The 16,131-nt window shown below is 46.6% G+C and overlaps 11 non-coding genes across 11 annotated transcripts; all 11 read right to left on the bottom strand.

The window, feature by feature from the left end:
* Positions 1-1,260: 1,260 nt before the first annotated feature.
* Positions 1,261-1,333, bottom strand: trnav-uac (transfer RNA valine (anticodon UAC)). The gene has a single exon. It is a non-coding gene; the product is annotated as a tRNA-Val (tRNA).
* Positions 1,334-2,458: 1,125 nt separating this feature from the next.
* On the bottom strand, positions 2,459-2,540 carry trnal-aag (transfer RNA leucine (anticodon AAG)). Its single transcript has one exon. It is a non-coding gene; the product is annotated as a tRNA-Leu (tRNA).
* A 1,660-nt stretch (positions 2,541-4,200) lies between these two features.
* Positions 4,201-4,273, bottom strand: trnav-uac (transfer RNA valine (anticodon UAC)). Its single transcript has one exon. It is a non-coding gene; the product is annotated as a tRNA-Val (tRNA).
* A 1,125-nt stretch (positions 4,274-5,398) lies between these two features.
* On the bottom strand, positions 5,399-5,480 carry trnal-aag (transfer RNA leucine (anticodon AAG)). Its single transcript has one exon. It is a non-coding gene; the product is annotated as a tRNA-Leu (tRNA).
* Positions 5,481-7,140: 1,660 nt separating this feature from the next.
* trnav-uac (transfer RNA valine (anticodon UAC)) lies at positions 7,141-7,213 on the bottom strand. The gene has a single exon. It is a non-coding gene; the product is annotated as a tRNA-Val (tRNA).
* A 1,125-nt stretch (positions 7,214-8,338) lies between these two features.
* On the bottom strand, positions 8,339-8,420 carry trnal-aag (transfer RNA leucine (anticodon AAG)). The gene has a single exon. It is a non-coding gene; the product is annotated as a tRNA-Leu (tRNA).
* Positions 8,421-10,080: 1,660 nt separating this feature from the next.
* On the bottom strand, positions 10,081-10,153 carry trnav-uac (transfer RNA valine (anticodon UAC)). Its single transcript has one exon. It is a non-coding gene; the product is annotated as a tRNA-Val (tRNA).
* Positions 10,154-11,277: 1,124 nt separating this feature from the next.
* Positions 11,278-11,359, bottom strand: trnal-aag (transfer RNA leucine (anticodon AAG)). The gene has a single exon. It is a non-coding gene; the product is annotated as a tRNA-Leu (tRNA).
* Positions 11,360-13,019: 1,660 nt separating this feature from the next.
* Positions 13,020-13,092, bottom strand: trnav-uac (transfer RNA valine (anticodon UAC)). Its single transcript has one exon. It is a non-coding gene; the product is annotated as a tRNA-Val (tRNA).
* Positions 13,093-14,217: 1,125 nt separating this feature from the next.
* On the bottom strand, positions 14,218-14,299 carry trnal-aag (transfer RNA leucine (anticodon AAG)). Its single transcript has one exon. It is a non-coding gene; the product is annotated as a tRNA-Leu (tRNA).
* Positions 14,300-15,959: 1,660 nt separating this feature from the next.
* Positions 15,960-16,032, bottom strand: trnav-uac (transfer RNA valine (anticodon UAC)). Its single transcript has one exon. It is a non-coding gene; the product is annotated as a tRNA-Val (tRNA).
* Positions 16,033-16,131: the final 99 nt, after the last annotated feature.

The following is a 16,131-nucleotide window of genomic DNA, read 5'->3' as shown; positions in this document are numbered from 1 at the left end:
AAATGCACAAAGCTGAGCAGGCCGTGTCCCAAATCATACCGTGCAGCATAGTTTCAGTCACTGTGTCTGTTTTGCAGAATAAGGTTCCCAAAGAATGTTCCACCCTAAAACCGGAGGTAGCATTACAATTCGAGAAGGACAGATTACATTGTGAGGAAGGTCTGACCTCGGGGCCGGTTCGAGATGCCACTTTCCTTGCCTTTTACCTAACCGTGCAATTTGCTGCAGATTGCACCTGGACATGAGCCTCATGGATACCAACTGAGTTGGAAACCTGTGTGGGAATCGATGAGAATAAGCGACTCAATAAAGTTTAACAAGTTCCATGGTGCTTTTTAGAAATGCAGTTTCTCTTCACCTCAATCCAAAAGGCAGTTTCCGAACATAGTAACAGAAGTCAAAAGGTAATTACCTCACCCCACCCCCACTCCGGAAGAGGTGCTAACTGCCCTTGATTGCTTTTTGTTCACGATGTGAAGAGCTCTCACGCCTGAGTCACCGTCACGTCTCTGGTTGCTGAGTGAATCACAACGAAGGACTTTCTCCAGAGCTGCAACTGCCTCACTTCCCCACTCGCCCTCCCCGTTTACATTTTCCTGCTCGTCAGTGATTTAATGAAAACCAAATGGATGCGATGTCATTCTGTAGCCTCTCTGTCGATTCCTCCGTTTCCGTTCCAACCTGGCTTAGATCTCGGGGCGCACCTTAATACTAGCGACGCTATGAAAGCACAGGTCCAGAGGTTCCTCTGAGAGTGGAATTTCTTTCATTGCTGTTGCTGATTGAATGAGCCACTAACGTGCGAACTGCTCCAAAACATGATTCAGGACCTCTGGTGCCAATTCTCACACGTTGAATAACGACAGACACCTTCCAAATGAGGTCTTTCAGAGACGACTTTGGGATACATTTGACAGACAGACTAGTTGAGGAATCCGTGGTGCACTGTGACACCAGCACATCAGCTTCTTCCCTGTCTTTGAACCGGGCCGCCTGCGCAAGGAATGCGAATGCGGTAATGCTTTTCGTGGAAGGATCAGAAGGGGGTAACTACACTCTCAAACAGAATGGCATATGATCAGAACCAGGTTGGAGAAAAACTTTACAATGCTTTTGCACAGTAATTAAACGGAGCGGCATTGCATTGCACTACGAGCGACGATTTATTCGAGCAAACTCGAAGGCAGGTTTGCACATGGGAAAGCAAGCAAGAAAGCTCCGTTCTTGTCGATGTCAAAGGCTGCAGTTGAAGAGCAAAGCAGTTTCTGCCCAGTTTCGAACTGGGGACCTTTCGCGTGTAAGGCGAACGTGATGACCACTACACTACAGAAACAAGCCTCGGTCGTCCCCGCTGCAGCTCAGTGGCATCCAGCACTGAAAGTTGAAGCCATTCGACCTTTCACCTTTCTGTTTCCGTTAGCTCGTTGTTTAATGGGACTTGTTTAATTTTGGCTATGTGGTGAGCATGGACGAGATACACCGAAGTATCTGTTTCCACGCGGTGTACCCCAATAACGTTGTGTCGCTTACACCTGCTTTAAAGAATTACGTTTTTGCGGAGCTTACCGTCGCAGTCTGTGGCAAAATCTTTTCGTCTGTTCGACTGCTCACGGGAAAGGTAGCATTGTGAAACACTGCAGAAACGAACGACTTCCTTACTTTTGCTCCGACTGACCATACTCCGTGAAAATTTCCCAGATTCTCAGTTGAGGATTTTTGCAGCTGGAAGTTACCTCAGAAACCCTGTTAATTCGTAATGTATTGAGCGAATCGCAAAACAGAAAGCATTTAACACGGAACACAAACAAAACGGGAAAACCAAATGCATTTTCAGACACAGCGAGCATGAATGCTAAATGTGAGACAGTCAGGGGGCATGAGCCATAACGTAATCACACAACTAACAACAGGGCAATTCCAAACTACTCTTTCAAACATACTGGAGCCTGAGTGCACCACCACTTCCCAGACAATGCTGCAAAGAGACAAAAAAAGAACATAATAAGAATGGGCCATAAAAAGTGAATTTCACCAATCACAGTCTCGATTAGATTACCTTTCCCTTCCGATGACTCCAGGACTGAAATGAAGGAAGTGGGAGAAATTCAATAACATATGACATCGAAATACATTGGAACGATTTTCTCATTGGCCAGAAAACCAAATAACGACGAGTCGAGTCACCGCAGGACTCTGTTTCGCAACAACGATGAAATAGCAGTCTCCATTCGGTTCCAGTAAAAGCTCAACTTGCCTGGAACAGAAAGCAAGAGTAGAGCCGCTGGCGATTTTCCGCGCGGGAGGCGAACACGAGCATGACAGCACAGACACTTTGGAAAATTCGGCACTTACCAACACCACAATCAATTCCCCGGGATGCAAACTCATTTTGCTTCTGTTTTAAACAGAAATGCCGCAGGGGATCGAAACAGCATTTAAACTAGCTGCTCCGCAGAAATGGCAGCGGTGGGATTCGAACCCACGCCTCTGTCGAGGCTGGAGCCTTAATCCAGCGCCTTAGACCGCTCGGCCACACTACCAACACGCCCACGACTCCATTTTCTTGCACTTCCAATTGTGTTCCTGCATAACAACAGATGTAAACTCACGTGAAAAGGGTTCCATGATCCCTCTCCGACTCGCACAGCTGCTGGGATGTGCCCGTCTACAATATCAATTTCTCAGCAGTTAACGATAGCCCATCAATCCAGACAAAAATCACTGGTAAACTGAGTCTATCTTCTCAGACTTCGATTCAGCTACAGATGTATCTGTGAGTGCGTGAGAATATATGATCGATTATGATTGGGTCAAATTACCATGAGCTACTTGACATTACTGCAATTTCGATTCTTGCTTTGCTCAATGATTTCACCCATTGCTCGAAACAGGACAACTTTCACGTTTACACGGAACATGAAACACACCGGACTACAGGGGAAATGCACAAAGCTGAGCAGGCCGTGTCCCAAATCATACCGTGCAGCATAGTTTCAGTCACTGTGTCTGTTTTGCAGAATAAGGTTCCCAAAGAATGTTCCACCCTAAAACCGGAGGTAGCATTACAATTCGAGAAGGACAGATTACATTGTGAGGAAGGTCTGACCTCGGGGCCGGTTCGAGATGCCACTTTCCTTGCCTTTTACCTAACCGTGCAATTTGCTGCAGATTGCACCTGGACATGAGCCTCATGGATACCAACTGAGTTGGAAACCTGTGTGGGAATCGATGAGAATAAGCGACTCAATAAAGTTTAACAAGTTCCATGGTGCTTTTTAGAAATGCAGTTTCTCTTCACCTCAATCCAAAAGGCAGTTTCCGAACATAGTAACAGAAGTCAAAAGGTAATTACCTCACCCCACCCCCACTCCGGAAGAGGTGCTAACTGCCCTTGATTGCTTTTTGTTCACGATGTGAAGAGCTCTCACGCCTGAGTCACCGTCACGTCTCTGGTTGCTGAGTGAATCACAACGAAGGACTTTCTCCAGAGCTGCAACTGCCTCACTTCCCCACTCGCCCTCCCCGTTTACATTTTCCTGCTCGTCAGTGATTTAATGAAAACCAAATGGATGCGATGTCATTCTGTAGCCTCTCTGTCGATTCCTCCGTTTCCGTTCCAACCTGGCTTAGATCTCGGGGCGCACCTTAATACTAGCGACGCTATGAAAGCACAGGTCCAGAGGTTCCTCTGAGAGTGGAATTTCTTTCATTGCTGTTGCTGATTGAATGAGCCACTAACGTGCGAACTGCTCCAAAACATGATTCAGGACCTCTGGTGCCAATTCTCACACGTTGAATAACGACAGACACCTTCCAAATGAGGTCTTTCAGAGACGACTTTGGGATACATTTGACAGACAGACTAGTTGAGGAATCCGTGGTGCACTGTGACACCAGCACATCAGCTTCTTCCCTGTCTTTGAACCGGGCCGCCTGCGCAAGGAATGCGAATGCGGTAATGCTTTTCGTGGAAGGATCAGAAGGGGGTAACTACACTCTCAAACAGAATGGCATATGATCAGAACCAGGTTGGAGAAAAACTTTACAATGCTTTTGCACAGTAATTAAACGGAGCGGCATTGCATTGCACTACGAGCGACGATTTATTCGAGCAAACTCGAAGGCAGGTTTGCACATGGGAAAGCAAGCAAGAAAGCTCCGTTCTTGTCGATGTCAAAGGCTGCAGTTGAAGAGCAAAGCAGTTTCTGCCCAGTTTCGAACTGGGGACCTTTCGCGTGTAAGGCGAACGTGATGACCACTACACTACAGAAACAAGCCTCGGTCGTCCCCGCTGCAGCTCAGTGGCATCCAGCACTGAAAGTTGAAGCCATTCGACCTTTCACCTTTCTGTTTCCGTTAGCTCGTTGTTTAATGGGACTTGTTTAATTTTGGCTATGTGGTGAGCATGGACGAGATACACCGAAGTATCTGTTTCCACGCGGTGTACCCCAATAACGTTGTGTCGCTTACACCTGCTTTAAAGAATTACGTTTTTGCGGAGCTTACCGTCGCAGTCTGTGGCAAAATCTTTTCGTCTGTTCGACTGCTCACGGGAAAGGTAGCATTGTGAAACACTGCAGAAACGAACGACTTCCTTACTTTTGCTCCGACTGACCATACTCCGTGAAAATTTCCCAGATTCTCAGTTGAGGATTTTTGCAGCTGGAAGTTACCTCAGAAACCCTGTTAATTCGTAATGTATTGAGCGAATCGCAAAACAGAAAGCATTTAACACGGAACACAAACAAAACGGGAAAACCAAATGCATTTTCAGACACAGCGAGCATGAATGCTAAATGTGAGACAGTCAGGGGGCATGAGCCATAACGTAATCACACAACTAACAACAGGGCAATTCCAAACTACTCTTTCAAACATACTGGAGCCTGAGTGCACCACCACTTCCCAGACAATGCTGCAAAGAGACAAAAAAAGAACATAATAAGAATGGGCCATAAAAAGTGAATTTCACCAATCACAGTCTCGATTAGATTACCTTTCCCTTCCGATGACTCCAGGACTGAAATGAAGGAAGTGGGAGAAATTCAATAACATATGACATCGAAATACATTGGAACGATTTTCTCATTGGCCAGAAAACCAAATAACGACGAGTCGAGTCACCGCAGGACTCTGTTTCGCAACAACGATGAAATAGCAGTCTCCATTCGGTTCCAGTAAAAGCTCAACTTGCCTGGAACAGAAAGCAAGAGTAGAGCCGCTGGCGATTTTCCGCGCGGGAGGCGAACACGAGCATGACAGCACAGACACTTTGGAAAATTCGGCACTTACCAACACCACAATCAATTCCCCGGGATGCAAACTCATTTTGCTTCTGTTTTAAACAGAAATGCCGCAGGGGATCGAAACAGCATTTAAACTAGCTGCTCCGCAGAAATGGCAGCGGTGGGATTCGAACCCACGCCTCTGTCGAGACTGGAGCCTTAATCCAGCGCCTTAGACCGCTCGGCCACACTACCAACACGCCCACGACTCCATTTTCTTGCACTTCCAATTGTGTTCCTGCATAACAACAGATGTAAACTCACGTGAAAAGGGTTCCATGATCCCTCTCCGACTCGCACAGCTGCTGGGATGTGCCCGTCTACAATATCAATTTCTCAGCAGTTAACGATAGCCCATCAATCCAGACAAAAATCACTGGTAAACTGAGTCTATCTTCTCAGACTTCGATTCAGCTACAGATGTATCTGTGAGTGCGTGAGAATATATGATCGATTATGATTGGGTCAAATTACCATGAGCTACTTGACATTACTGCAATTTCGATTCTTGCTTTGCTCAATGATTTCACCCATTGCTCGAAACAGGACAACTTTCACGTTTACACGGAACATGAAACACACCGGACTACAGGGGAAATGCACAAAGCTGAGCAGGCCGTGTCCCAAATCATACCGTGCAGCATAGTTTCAGTCACTGTGTCTGTTTTGCAGAATAAGGTTCCCAAAGAATGTTCCACCCTAAAACCGGAGGTAGCATTACAATCCGAGAAGGACAGATTACATTGTGAGGAAGGTCTGACCTCGGGGCCGGTTCGAGATGCCACTTTCCTTGCCTTTTACCTAACCGTGCAATTTGCTGCAGATTGCACCTGGACATGAGCCTCATGGATACCAACTGAGTTGGAAACCTGTGTGGGAATCGATGAGAATAAGCGACTCAATAAAGTTTAACAAGTTCCATGGTGCTTTTTAGAAATGCAGTTTCTCTTCACCTCAATCCAAAAGGCAGTTTCCGAACATAGTAACAGAAGTCAAAAGGTAATTACCTCACCCCACCCCCACTCCGGAAGAGGTGCTAACTGCCCTTGATTGCTTTTTGTTCACGATGTGAAGAGCTCTCACGCCTGAGTCACCGTCACGTCTCTGGTTGCTGAGTGAATCACAACGAAGGACTTTCTCCAGAGCTGCAACTGCCTCACTTCCCCACTCGCCCTCCCCGTTTACATTTTCCTGCTCGTCAGTGATTTAATGAAAACCAAATGGATGCGATGTCATTCTGTAGCCTCTCTGTCGATTCCTCCGTTTCCGTTCCAACCTGGCTTAGATCTCGGGGCGCACCTTAATACTAGCGACGCTATGAAAGCACAGGTCCAGAGGTTCCTCTGAGAGTGGAATTTCTTTCATTGCTGTTGCTGATTGAATGAGCCACTAACGTGCGAACTGCTCCAAAACATGATTCAGGACCTCTGGTGCCAATTCTCACACGTTGAATAACGACAGACACCTTCCAAATGAGGTCTTTCAGAGACGACTTTGGGATACATTTGACAGACAGACTAGTTGAGGAATCCGTGGTGCACTGTGACACCAGCACATCAGCTTCTTCCCTGTCTTTGAACCGGGCCGCCTGCGCAAGGAATGCGAATGCGGTAATGCTTTTCGTGGAAGGATCAGAAGGGGGTAACTACACTCTCAAACAGAATGGCATATGATCAGAACCAGGTTGGAGAAAAACTTTACAATGCTTTTGCACAGTAATTAAACGGAGCGGCATTGCATTGCACTACGAGCGACGATTTATTCGAGCAAACTCGAAGGCAGGTTTGCACATGGGAAAGCAAGCAAGAAAGCTCCGTTCTTGTCGATGTCAAAGGATGCCGTTGAAGAGCAAAGCAGTTTCTGCCCAGTTTCGAACTGGGGACCTTTCGCGTGTAAGGCGAACGTGATGACCACTACACTACAGAAACAAGCCTCGGTCGTCCCCGCTGCAGCTCAGTGGCATCCAGCACTGAAAGTTGAAGCCATTCGACCTTTCACCTTTCTGTTTCCGTTAGCTCGTTGTTTAATGGGACTTGTTTAATTTTGGCTATGTGGTGAGCATGGACGAGATACACCGAAGTATCTGTTTCCACGCGGTGTACCCCAATAACGTTGTGTCGCTTACACCTGCTTTAAAGAATTACGTTTTTGCGGAGCTTACCGTCGCAGTCTGTGGCAAAATCTTTTCGTCTGTTCGACTGCTCACGGGAAAGGTAGCATTGTGAAACACTGCAGAAACGAACGACTTCCTTACTTTTGCTCCGACTGACCATACTCCGTGAAAATTTCCCAGATTCTCAGTTGAGGATTTTTGCAGCTGGAAGTTACCTCAGAAACCCTGTTAATTCGTAATGTATTGAGCGAATCGCAAAACAGAAAGCATTTAACACGGAACACAAACAAAACGGGAAAACCAAATGCATTTTCAGACACAGCGAGCATGAATGCTAAATGTGAGACAGTCAGGGGGCATGAGCCATAACGTAATCACACAACTAACAACAGGGCAATTCCAAACTACTCTTTCAAACATACTGGAGCCTGAGTGCACCACCACTTCCCAGACAATGCTGCAAAGAGACAAAAAAAGAACATAATAAGAATGGGCCATAAAAAGTGAATTTCACCAATCACAGTCTCGATTAGATTACCTTTCCCTTCCGATGACTCCAGGACTGAAATGAAGGAAGTGGGAGAAATTCAATAACATATGACATCGAAATACATTGGAACGATTTTCTCATTGGCCAGAAAACCAAATAACGACGAGTCGAGTCACCGCAGGACTCTGTTTCGCAACAACGATGAAATAGCAGTCTCCATTCGGTTCCAGTAAAAGCTCAACTTGCCTGGAACAGAAAGCAAGAGTAGAGCCGCTGGCGATTTTCCGCGCGGGAGGCGAAAACGAGCATGACAGCACAGACACTTTGGAAAATTCGGCACTTACCAACACCACAATCAATTCCCCGGGATGCAAACTCATTTTGCTTCTGTTTTAAACAGAAATGCCGCAGGGGATCGAAACAGCATTTAAACTAGCTGCTCCGCAGAAATGGCAGCGGTGGGATTCGAACCCACGCCTCTGTCGAGACTGGAGCCTTAATCCAGCGCCTTAGACCGCTCGGCCACACTACCAACACGCCCACGACTCCATTTTCTTGCACTTCCAATTGTGTTCCTGCATAACAACAGATGTCAACTCACGTGAAAAGGGTTCCATGATCCCTCTCCGACTCGCACAGCTGCTGGGATGTGCCCGTCTACAATATCAATTTCTCAGCAGTTAACGATAGCCCATTAATCCAGACAAAAATCACTGGTAAACTGAGTCTATCTTCTCAGACTTCGATTCAGCTACAGATGTATCTGTGAGTGCGTGAGAATATATGATCGATTATGATTGGGTCAAATTACCATGAGCTACTTGACATTACTGCAATTTCGATTCTTGCTTTGCTCAATGATTTCACCCATTGCTCGAAACAGGACAACTTTCACGTTTACACGGAACATGAAACACACCGGACTACAGGGGAAATGCACAAAGCTGAGCAGGCCGTGTCCCAAATCATACCGTGCAGCATAGTTTCAGTCACTGTGTCTGTTTTGCAGAATAAGGTTCCCAAAGAATGTTCCACCCTAAAACCGGAGGTAGCATCACAATCCGAGAAGGACAGATTACATTGTGAGGAAGGTCTGACCTCGGGGCCGGTTCGAGATGCCACTTTCCTTGCCTTTTACCTAACCGTGCAATTTGCTGCAGATTGCACCTGGACATGAGCCTCATGGATACCAACTGAGTTGGAAACCTGTGTGGGAATCGATGAGAATAAGCGACTCAATAAAGTTTAACAAGTTCCATGGTGCTTTTTAGAAATGCAGTTTCTCTTCACCTCAATCCAAAAGGCAGTTTCCGAACATAGTAACAGAAGTCAAAAGGTAATTACCTCACCCCACCCCCACTCCGGAAGAGGTGCTAACTGCCCTTGATTGCTTTTTGTTCACGATGTGAAGAGCTCTCACGCCTGAGTCACCGTCACGTCTCTGGTTGCTGAGTGAATCACAACGAAGGACTTTCTCCAGAGCTGCAACTGCCTCACTTCCCCACTCGCCCTCCCCGTTTACATTTTCCTGCTCGTCAGTGATTTAATGAAAACCAAATGGATGCGATGTCATTCTGTAGCCTCTCTGTCGATTCCTCCGTTTCCGTTCCAACCTGGCTTAGATCTCGGGGCGCACCTTAATACTAGCGACGCTATGAAAGCACAGGTCCAGAGGTTCCTCTGAGAGTGGAATTTCTTTCATTGCTGTTGCTGATTGAATGAGCCACTAACGTGCGAACTGCTCCAAAACATGATTCAGGACCTCTGGTGCCAATTCTCACACGTTGAATAACGACAGACACCTTCCAAATGAGGTCTTTCAGAGACGACTTTGGGATACATTTGACAGACAGACTAGTTGAGGAATCCGTGGTGCACTGTGACACCAGCACATCAGCTTCTTCCCTGTCTTTGAACCGGGCCGCCTGCGCAAGGAATGCGAATGCGGTAATGCTTTTCGTGGAAGGATCAGAAGGGGGTAACTACACTCTCAAACAGAATGGCATATGATCAGAACCAGGTTGGAGAAAAACTTTACAATGCTTTTGCACAGTAATTAAACGGAGCGGCATTGCATTGCACTACGAGCGACGATTTATTCGAGCAAACTCGAAGGCAGGTTTGCACATGGGAAAGCAAGCAAGAAAGCTCCGTTCTTGTCGATGTCAAAGGCTGCAGTTGAAGAGCAAAGCAGTTTCTGCCCAGTTTCGAACTGGGGACCTTTCGCGTGTAAGGCGAACGTGATGACCACTACACTACAGAAACAAGCCTCGGTCGTCCCCGCTGCAGCTCAGTGGCATCCAGCACTGAAAGTTGAAGCCATTCGACCTTTCACCTTTCTGTTTCCGTTAGCTCGTTGTTTAATGGGACTTGTTTAATTTTGGCTATGTGGTGAGCATGGACGAGATACACCGAAGTATCTGTTTCCACGCGGTGTACCCCAATAACGTTGTGTCGCTTACACCTGCTTTAAAGAATTACGTTTTTGCGGAGCTTACCGTCGCAGTCTGTGGCAAAATCTTTTCGTCTGTTCGACTGCTCACGGGAAAGGTAGCATTGTGAAACACTGCAGAAACGAACGACTTCCTTACTTTTGCTCCGACTGACCATACTCCGTGAAAATTTCCCAGATTCTCAGTTGAGGATTTTTGCAGCTGGAAGTTACCTCAGAAACCCTGTTAATTCGTAATGTATTGAGCGAATCGCAAAACAGAAAGCATTTAACACGGAACACAAACAAAACGGGAAAACCAAATGCATTTTCAGACACAGCGAGCATGAATGCTAAATGTGAGACAGTCAGGGGGCATGAGCCATAACGTAATCACACAACTAACAACAGGGCAATTCCAAACTACTCTTTCAAACATACTGGAGCCTGAGTGCACCACCACTTCCCAGACAATGCTGCAAAGAGACAAAAAAAGAACATAATAAGAATGGGCCATAAAAAGTGAATTTCACCAATCACAGTCTCGATTAGATTACCTTTCCCTTCCGATGACTCCAGGACTGAAATGAAGGAAGTGGGAGAAATTCAATAACATATGACATCGAAATACATTGGAACGATTTTCTCATGGCCAGAAAACCAAATAACGACGAGTCGAGTCACCGCAGGACTCTGTTTCGCAACAACGATGAAATAGCAGTCTCCATTCGGTTCCAGTAAAAGCTCAACTTGCCTGGAACAGAAAGCAAGAGTAGAGCCGCTGGCGATTTTCCGCGCGGGAGGCGAACACGAGCATGACAGCACAGACACTTTGGAAAATTCGGCACTTACCAACACCACAATCAATTCCCCGGGATGCAAACTCATTTTGCTTCTGTTTTAAACAGAAATGCCGCAGGGGATCGAAACAGCATTTAAACTAGCTGCTCCGCAGAAATGGCAGCGGTGGGATTCGAACCCACGCCTCTGTCGAGGCTGGAGCCTTAATCCAGCGCCTTAGACCGCTCGGCCACACTACCAACACGCCCACGACTCCATTTTCTTGCACTTCCAATTGTGTTCCTGCATAACAACAGATGTAAACTCACGTGAAAAGGGTTCCATGATCCCTCTCCGACTCGCACAGCTGCTGGGATGTGCCCGTCTACAATATCAATTTCTCAGCAGTTAACGATAGCCCATTAATCCAGACAAAAATCACTGGTAAACTGAGTCTATCTTCTCAGACTTCGATTCAGCTACAGATGTATCTGTGAGTGCGTGAGAATATATGATCGATTATGATTGGGTCAAATTACCATGAGCTACTTGACATTACTGCAATTTCGATTCTTGCTTTGCTCAATGATTTCACCCATTGCTCGAAACAGGACAACTTTCACGTTTACACGGAACATGAAACACACCGGACTACAGGGGAAATGCACAAAGCTGAGCAGGCCGTGTCCCAAATCATACCGTGCAGCATAGTTTCAGTCACTGTGTCTGTTTTGCAGAATAAGGTTCCCAAAGAATGTTCCACCCTAAAACCGGAGGTAGCATTACAATTCGAGAAGGACAGATTACATTGTGAGGAAGGTCTGACCTCGGGGCCGGTTCGAGATGCCACTTTCCTTGCCTTTTACCTAACCGTGCAATTTGCTGCAGATTGCACCTGGACATGAGCCTCATGGATACCAACTGAGTTGGAAACCTGTGTGGGAATCGATGAGAATAAGCGACTCAATAAAGTTTAACAAGTTCCATGGTGCTTTTTAGAAATGCAGTTTCTCTTCACCTCAATCCAAAAGGCAGTTTCCGAACATAGTAACAGAAGTCAAAAGGTAATTACCTCACCCCACCCCCACTCCGGAAGAGGTGCTAACTGCCCTTGATTGCTTTTTGTTCACGATGTGAAGAGCTCTCACGCCTGAGTCACCGTCACGTCTCTGGTTGCTGAGTGAATCACAACGAAGGACTTTCTCCAGAGCTGCAACTGCCTCACTTCCCCACTCGCCCTCCCCGTTTACATTTTCCTGTTCGTCAGTGATTTAATGAAAACCAAATGGATGCGATGTCATTCTGTAGCCTCTCTGTCGATTCCTCCGTTTCCGTTCCAACCTGGCTTAGATCTCGGGGCGCACCTTAATACTAGCGACGCTATGAAAGCACAGGTCCAGAGGTTCCTCTGAGAGTGGAATTTCTTTCATTGCTGTTGCTGATTGAATGAGCCACTAACGTGCGAACTGCTCCAAAACATGATTCAGGACCTCTGGTGCCAATTCTAACACGTTGAATAACGACAGACACCTTCCAAATGAGGTCTTTCAGAGACGACTTTGGGATACATTTGACAGACAGACTAGTTGAGGAATCCGTGGTGCACTGTGACACCAGCACATCAGCTTCTTCCCTGTCTTTGAACCGGGCCGCCTGCGCAAGGAATGCGAATGCGGTAATGCTTTTCGTGGAAGGATCAGAAGGGGGTAACTACACTCTCAAACAGAATGGCATATGATCAGAACCAGGTTGGAGAAAAACTTTACAATGCTTTTGCACAGTAATTAAACGGAGCGGCATTGCATTGCACTACGAGCGACGATTTATTCGAGCAAACTCGAAGGCAGGTTTGCACATGGGAAAGCAAGCAAGAAAGCTCCGTTCTTGTCGATGTCAAAGGCTGCAGTTGAAGAGCAAAGCAGTTTCTGCCCAGTTTCGAACTGGGGACCTTTCGCGTGTAAGGCGAACGTGATGACCACTACACTACAGAAACAAGCCTCGGTCGTCCCCGCTGCAGCTCAGTGGCATCCAGCACTGAAAGTTGAAGCCATTCGACCTTTCACCTTTCTGTTTCCGTTAGCTCGTTGTTTAATGGGACTTGTTTAATTTTGGCTATGTGGTGAGCATGGACGAGATACACCGAAGTATCTGTTTCCACGCGGTGTACCCCAATAACGTTGTGTCGCTTACACCTGCTTTAAAGAATTACGTTTTTGCGGAGCTTACCGTCGCAGTCTGTGGCAAAATCTTTTCGTCTGTTCGACTGCTCACGGGAAAGGTAGCATTGTGAAACACTGCAGAAACGAACGACTTCCTTACTTTTGCTCCGACTGACCATACTCCGTGAAAATTTCCCAGATTCTCAGTTGAGGATTTTTGCAGCTGGAAGTTACCTCAGAAACCCTGTTAATTCGTAATGTATTGAGCGAATCGCAAAACAGAAAGCATTTAACACGGAACACAAACAAAACGGGAAAACCAAATGCATTTTCAGACACAGCGAGCATGAATGCTAAATGTGAGACAGTCAGGGGGCATGAGCCATAACGTAATCACACAACTAACAACAGGGCAATTCCAAACTACTCTTTCAAACATACTGGAGCCTGAGTGCACCACCACTTCCCAGACAATGCTGCAAAGAGACAAAGAAAGAACATAATAAGAATGGGCCATAAAAAGTGAATTTCACCAATCACAGTCTCGATTAGATTACCTTTCCCTTCCGATGACTCCAGGACTGAAATGAAGGAAGTGGGAGAAATTCAATAACATATGACATCGAAATACATTGGAACGATTTTCTCATTGGCCAGAAAACCAAATAACGACGAGTCGAGTCACCGTAGGACTCTGTTTCGCAACAACGATGAAATAGCAGTCTCCATTCGGTTCCAGTAAAAGCTCAACTTGCCTGGAACAGAAAGCAAGAGTAGAGCCGCTGGCGATTTTCCGCGCGGGAGGCGAACACGAGCATGACAGCACAGACACTTTGGAAAATTCGGCACTTACCAACACCACAATCAATTCCCCGGGATGCAAACTCATTTTGCTTCTGTTTTAAACAGAAATGCCGCAGGGGATCGAAACAGCATTTAAACTAGCTGCTCCGCAGAAATGGCAGCGGTGGGATTCGAACCCACGCCTCTGTCGAGACTGGAGCCTTAATCCAGCGCCTTAGACCGCTCGGCCACACTACCAACACGCCCACGACTCCATTTTCTTGCACTTCCAATTGTGTTCCTGCATAACAACAGATGTCAACTCACGTGAAAAGGGTTCCATGATCCCTCTCCGACTCGCACAGCTGCTGGGATGTGCCCGTCTACAATATCAATTTCTCAGCAGTTAACGATAGCCCATCAATCCAGACAAAAATCACTGGTAAACTGAGTCTATCTTCTCAGACTTCGATTCAGCTACAGATGTATCTGTGAGTGCGTGAGAATATATGATCGATTATGATTGGGTCAAATTACCATGAGCTACTTGACATTACTGCAATTTCGATTCTTGCTTTGCTCAATGATTTCACCCATTGCTCGAAACAGGACAACTTTCACGTTTACACGGAACATGAAACACACCGGACTACAGGGGAAATGCACAAAGCTGAGCAGGTCGTGTCCCAAATCATACCGTGCAGCATAGTTTCAGTCACTGTGTCTGTTTTGCAGAATAAGGTTCCCAAAGAATGTTCCACCCTAAAACCGGAGGTAGCATTACAATTCGAGAAGGACAGATTACATTGTGAGGAAGGTCTGACCTCGGGGCCGGTTCGAGATGCCACTTTCCTTGCCTTTTACCTAACCGTGCAATTTGCTGCAGATTGCACCTGGACATGAGCCTCATGGATACCAACTGAGTTGGAAACCTGTGTGGGAATCGATGAGAATAAGCGACTCAATAAAGTTTAACAAGTTCCATGGTGCTTTTTAGAAATGCAGTTTCTCTTCACCTCAATCCAAAAGGCAGTTTCCGAACATAGTAACAGAAGTCAAAAGGTAATTACCTCACCCCACCCCCACTCCGGAAGAGGTGCTAACTGCCCTTGATTGCTTTTTGTTCACGATGTGAAGAGCTCTCACGCCTGAGTCACCGTCACGTCTCTGGTTGCTGAGTGAATCACAACGAAGGACTTTCTCCAGAGCTGCAACTGCCTCACTTCCCCACTCGCCCTCCCCGTTTACATTTTCCTGCTCGTCAGTGATTTAATGAAAACCAAATGGATGCGATGTCATTCTGTAGCCTCTCTGTCGATTCCTCCGTTTCCGTTCCAACCTGGCTTAGATCTCGGGGCGCACCTTAATACTAGCGACGCTATGAAAGCACAGGTCCAGAGGTTCCTCTGAGAGTGGAATTTCTTTCATTGCTGTTGCTGATTGAATGAGCCACTAACGTGCGAACTGCTCCAAAACATGATTCAGGACCTCTGGTGCCAATTCTCACACGTTGAATAACGACAGACACCTTCCAAATGAGGTCTTTCAGAGACGACTTTGGGATACATTTGACAGACAGACTAGTTGAGGAATCCGTGGTGCACTGTGACACCAGCACATCAGCTTCTTCCCTGTCTTTGAACCGGGCCGCCTGCGCAAGGAATGCGAATGCGGTAATGCTTTTCGTGGAAGGATCAGAAGGGGGTAACTACACTCTCAAACAGAATGGCATATGATCAGAACCAGGTTGGAGAAAAACTTTACAATGCTTTTGCACAGTAATTAAACGGAGCGGCATTGCATTGCACTACGAGCGACGATTTATTCGAGCAAACTCGAAGGCAGGTTTGCACATGGGAAAGCAAGCAAGAAAGCTCCGTTCTTGTCGATGTCAAAGGCTGCAGTTGAAGAGCAAAGCAGTTTCTGCCCAGTTTCGAACTGGGGACCTTTCGCGTGTAAGGCGAACGTGATGACCACTACACTACAGAAACAAGCCTCGGTCGTCCCCGCTGCAGCTCAGTGGCATCCAGCACTGAAAGTTGAAGCCATTCGACCTTTCACCTTTCTGTTTCCGTTAGCTCGTTGTTTAA

This window comes from Chiloscyllium punctatum, chromosome 18, assembly GCF_047496795.1.
Source record: "Chiloscyllium punctatum isolate Juve2018m chromosome 18, sChiPun1.3, whole genome shotgun sequence".
Taxonomy (NCBI): domain Eukaryota; kingdom Metazoa; phylum Chordata; class Chondrichthyes; order Orectolobiformes; family Hemiscylliidae; genus Chiloscyllium; species Chiloscyllium punctatum.
The sequence above is the reverse complement of the archived record's forward strand: the minus strand, read 5'-3'. Positions and strand labels throughout refer to the sequence as shown.